General features: G+C 43.0%; 1 pseudogene; it reads left to right on the top strand.

The window, feature by feature from the left end:
• Positions 1-3,317: 3,317 nt before the first annotated feature.
• LOC109388956 (isopentenyl-diphosphate Delta-isomerase 1-like) lies at positions 3,318-4,016 on the top strand (annotated as a pseudogene).
• Positions 4,017-4,931: the final 915 nt, after the last annotated feature.

Below are 4,931 nucleotides of genomic sequence, written 5' to 3' on the forward strand. Positions count from 1 at the left end.
ATTCTCTCTTTGTTTTTAACTTTTGGCATTTTTATTTTTATGTGTCTTTGTGTGGGCCTCTTTGGGTTCATCTTGTTTGGGACTCTGTGTTCTCCCTGAGCTTGTATGTCTATTTTCTTTGCCAAGTTAGGGAAGTTTTCAGTCATTATTTCTTCAAATACTTTTTTTTTCAGTTAGTGTTTATTAGGGTGACAACGGTTAGTAAAGTTACATAGGTTTCAAGTGTACAATTCTTAAATACATCATCTATATATCATATTGTGTGTTCACCACTCAGAGTCAGTTTTTAATCCCTTGCTATCTCTCTTCTCCTTCTGGTACCCCTATGATGTGAGTGATGTTATGCTTTTTGCTGACTCAGAAGTCCCTTAAACTACCCTCATTTTTAAAAATTCTATTTTGTTTTTGCTGTTCAGATTGGGTGTTTTCTGCTACCTTCTCTTGCAAATTGCTGATTTCATCCTCTGCTTCAGGTAATCAATCTGTCAATTCCACATATTGTATCCCTCATTTCAGTTATTATATTCTTCACTTCAGACTGGTTGTTTTATTATGTTTCTATCTCTTTTTTATTTTTAAGTTTTTCTGTCTCTTTGTTGAAGTTTCACTGAGATCGTTTTTTAGTCCCCTAAGTTCAATGAGCATTCTTATAACCAGTGTTTTGGACTCTGCATCTGGTACATTGCTTGGTTTCATTTTGTTTAGTTCATTTTCTGGAGTTTTGCACTGTTTTTTTATTTGGGACATGTGTCTCTGTCTCCTTATTTTGGCTGCCTCCCTGTGTTTGTTACTCTGTATTAGGTCAGTCTGCTGTATCTCCCAGTCTTGGCAGAGTCTCCTTATGTAGTAGGTCTCCTGAGGACCCCAGTGGCACAGTCTCCCTGGGAAACTGAGATGGTTGCTGTATGAATATCCCTTGTGTGGGTTGTGTGTGCTCTCCTGTTATAGTTGAGCCTTGATTGCTGTTGGCATGTCAGTGGAAGGGATTGACCTGCAGGCTGACTGGCTATGAGGATTGGCCATGACTACTGCAGACAAGCTATTTGGAGGGGGCTGACCCCATGGAGTGGGATTTTCTTTACCTGGGCTCTGGTGCCTACCATGACCATCATTTGTGTGTGTCATTTGTGGCACTAATTGGGTGGTGCTCGGGTGTGGTCAAAGTTGGCCACCAGTTGTATTGATTGGGGGCATCTGAGGTGAGGCTCTAGTGTAGGCCAAGGTCAGCCTCTGCCTGTACCCAACCAGGGACCACCTGGTGGAAGCTACAAAGTGATCTGTGGTTAGCAGCTGCATGCACTGGGTTTGGAGGCACCAAGGAGTGGTTATTCTGTGAACCGAAGTCAGCTGTCACTAGCGCCATGTTTGGGGGCACTTATCAAGCGGTATAGAGCACAATGAGGCCAGCTGCTGCTTGTTTGGGGTTTAATGACATTTGAGAGATTGTAAGAAAGTGTACAGCATGGGCCCATGCCTGCTGATTGTGTGGATTAGGCTCCAAAAGAGATTCTGGCAGGGCATTTCAATTGGGTGGAACAGGGTCTCATAGATTCACCAGGGTATGCCAAATATGCTATTAGCCAGGTTACTGGAGATTCAGATGTGGCGCTCAAGTGAGCCTTCTCACTGTGTGAGGGAAGGGTTCAACCAAGGAACAGTGGCACCTGTGGACACTTTAGTCCCTGAGAGAGCTTCCCTCTAGGCCTTGTCCCTCTTTTCAATCAGAACTTGACCAGAGATAGCACTCAGGTTCGATCAGGTCAGTTTGAGCTGTGTCTGTGCCAGAGTGGCTTGACTACCAGATCAAGTTCCATGAAGTTTCTCGGTGGGCCTCAAGTGGCAGGCCAGTAGCCATTAGAGCAACCACAGTCATTTGCTTACAAGCGGTCTCTCAGACACCTGCCAAATGAAAAAAATTCACAGTCTTTTACAAAAGCAGCCAAAACAACTAGGGAAAAGTTAAAGACCAACAGGTATTTAGTTCTTAAGAGAAATCAGGGATCATTGACAAATGGTATTTGGCATCATGAGGAAATGTTTAACCATTATGAGTTACAAACATGGAGGGGATACAGTGGTTTGATGGATCATCTCTATACTTCATGCAACCATGACTCAGGTTTTTCTTGGACATTTAAAATATTTGGTAATACACAACATCAGTAACTCGGCAGTGAAATATATTGAACGAAGTAGAATGACACTAAGCAAAACAATTGGCAACCACACCTTAAAATAGCTCTGAGCCCTTTTGGGAGCCCACTGAAAATGTCAAAACATTAAAATCCTAAACAGTCACGGACAGTAGAAGCAAAATTAAATGTCCATGAAGGGATTTGGCAAGATGAAGGAGTTTGTTAGTTTCTGGTTGTACCTGGGAAGAAGTATTAATCAAGGAACAGCTCAGTGTTAGGGACAGTGTTAGGGTTACAGTTAGAAACAGATTTAGTGTTTGATGGTTCGTGAGGGTGAGAATTATGGAAAGGGATAGGTTGAGGGGATAGGGACAGGGTTAGGTATAAAAACGTTTTGAATTTCAATTACTGTTAGGTTTAGGGTTAGAATTAGAATTAGAAACATGGGGGAAAGGCAAAGCTTGAGGTTATTTATACAGTTAGGGTTAGGGACACTGTTAGGCTTTTAGGGTTTGAAACAGAGTAAGGGACAGGTTTAGGGTTTGGTTTAGAGGCAAAGTTAGGGACAGGTTTAGGGTTCATTGAAAGGTAGTTAATTTAGGTGTAGGGACAGGGACAGTGTGAGGATCAGGGTTTGAGTTAGGGACAGGGTTCGGGTTTGGTTGGAGTTGCGTTTGGAATTGGGGTTCAGACAGGTTCAGTGTTAGGGACATGGCTGCTGCATCCAGCGTGCCTCATCGGACTGCCCAGATTGGGTGCGGCCAGAAGTTTAGAAAGACCAACAAAGATACACTTGCGGTCTTTACGCCTCTGCAAACACCTGGCGACATCCTCCAGTGAGCTGCCAGACACGCCCACCATTTCCAAAGGTCCTTCTACCGTTTTTCTGAGGAACACGAATGACAGAGTAAGGGCACCTGCGCCACAACCTGAAGGCCTCTCTGTGCTCTGTCCAGCGAGCAGGCCTTGGAGAACCAGGCATAGATCCAACGTGAGTGTGATGTCAGGTGCGAGCCTGTGCGCAATTGGCCTGCAGACATGTGGCAGGCCCTGGCAAGGGCGCGGACGATTGGTCGAGGGGCATGAGGAGGCGGGGCCTGGGTCGTGAGGTGCAGCCTATAGAAGGCCTGTGAGGCAGAGCCGCATGTTGCAGACAGCCGGCAGTTCAGTGTTCCAGGACAGAGCAGACATCCCATAACTATGCCGGAAATCACCACTGACAGCCTGGATGATCAACAAGTTAAGCTCCTGGCAGAGATGTGCATAGTTATCCATCAAAATGACAGGAAGATTTGGGCTAAGACCAAAAAGAATGGTCACCTGAATAAAAACATCGAGAAAGGATTATTACATCGAGCTTTTAGTGTCTTCTTATTCAACATGGAAAATAAGCTCCTGCTACCGCAGAGATAGGGTGCTACAATCACCTTTCCAGGTTGTTTTACCAATACTTGCTGTAGTCATCCCTTAAGCAACCCTACAGAGCTTGAATAAAATGATGCAATAGGAGGAAAACGAGCACTTCAGAGGCATTCAAAGGCTGAATTGGGAATTTCCCCGGAAACGGTTCCTCCAGAAAAAATTAAGTATCTCACACGGATTCACTACAAGGCATAATCTGATGGTATCTGTGAGAACGTGAACTTGACTACATCTTGTTTGTGAGGAAGAACATAACTTTGAACCCAGATCGCAATGAGATTAAAAGCTATTGCTATGTGTCAAAGGAAGAAATGAAAGAAATACTGGAAAAGACAGCCAGTGGTGAATTTAAGATTACTCTGTGGTTTAAATCATTGCGGAAGCTTTTCTATTTAATGGTGGGATAATTTAAGTCATCTGAGTCAGTTTGTTGACCAAGAGAAAATACGTAGAATGTGAATATGAAAATGAATGATGAGTGAGATCTAAAAAATTTCTCTACTTAGTAAACTTAAAATCATTTTTAAAGAGTAGATGTAACCCGTCTAAACACATGCACCTGACAAGTTGGAGCCTATTAGTGAAGCTCTTTGGGATGTGGGGACATTTTGAGAACACTCGTAGAGCACTTGCCTGACTGCCCGGAGCTGCGTGTGTCATTTCATGTTTATCGTAGACCAGAAAACTGTTTGCTTAGCTACTCTGGAACAGTTGAAATTAACTTTCCAGTGTAGAGGTTAGACGAGAACGGTTTTGAGGTAGTTCAATGCTCTGTGTCCTGATTTATTGGTCCGTTCTCAGAATACAGGGCACAGACCGGCTATATGTAAAATGGACCTTGGGTCCTATGGTTCAACAGGGCTTCTTGCCGTTGGTACTTTTGACATCAACGTTAGATAATTCTGTCGTGGGGGCTCCTCGTGTGCTTTGAAGGGTGTTTGGAAGCACCCCTGAGTTCTACCACTGAATGCCATCAGCACCCGTCCCCTTATCACAGCCACAATGACACCAAATACCTTGTCTGCCAGGACACAACGTTGTCCTTTTTGAGAACCACTGATATGCAAAGTCATGGGGTGAGTGAAATATGTGTATTGATTCACATGTACGTTGTTCAAAGCACTTTTTTAAAACTTGCCACAGTATCTTCAGATTTAAAATGTCAAGACATTTTTTTTTCTGGAATGCTAATATAAGAAAAAAAATGTTTTTCTTACAAGCTAAATGTTATATGAACTCAGTAGAATAATCCAATTCTGGTTAACTGAACAGTTAATTTATAATTTCAGGCAAGATTGTTGCAAATATTTTATTGAAAATGAAAAATTTTTAAAAATATTAGGGCCGGCCGAGTGGCGCGATGGTTAAGAACTC

Source organism: Hipposideros armiger, unplaced genomic scaffold (assembly GCF_001890085.2).
Source record: "Hipposideros armiger isolate ML-2016 unplaced genomic scaffold, ASM189008v1 scaffold_213, whole genome shotgun sequence".
In the NCBI taxonomy this organism is placed as follows: Eukaryota; Metazoa; Chordata; class Mammalia; order Chiroptera; family Hipposideridae; genus Hipposideros; species Hipposideros armiger.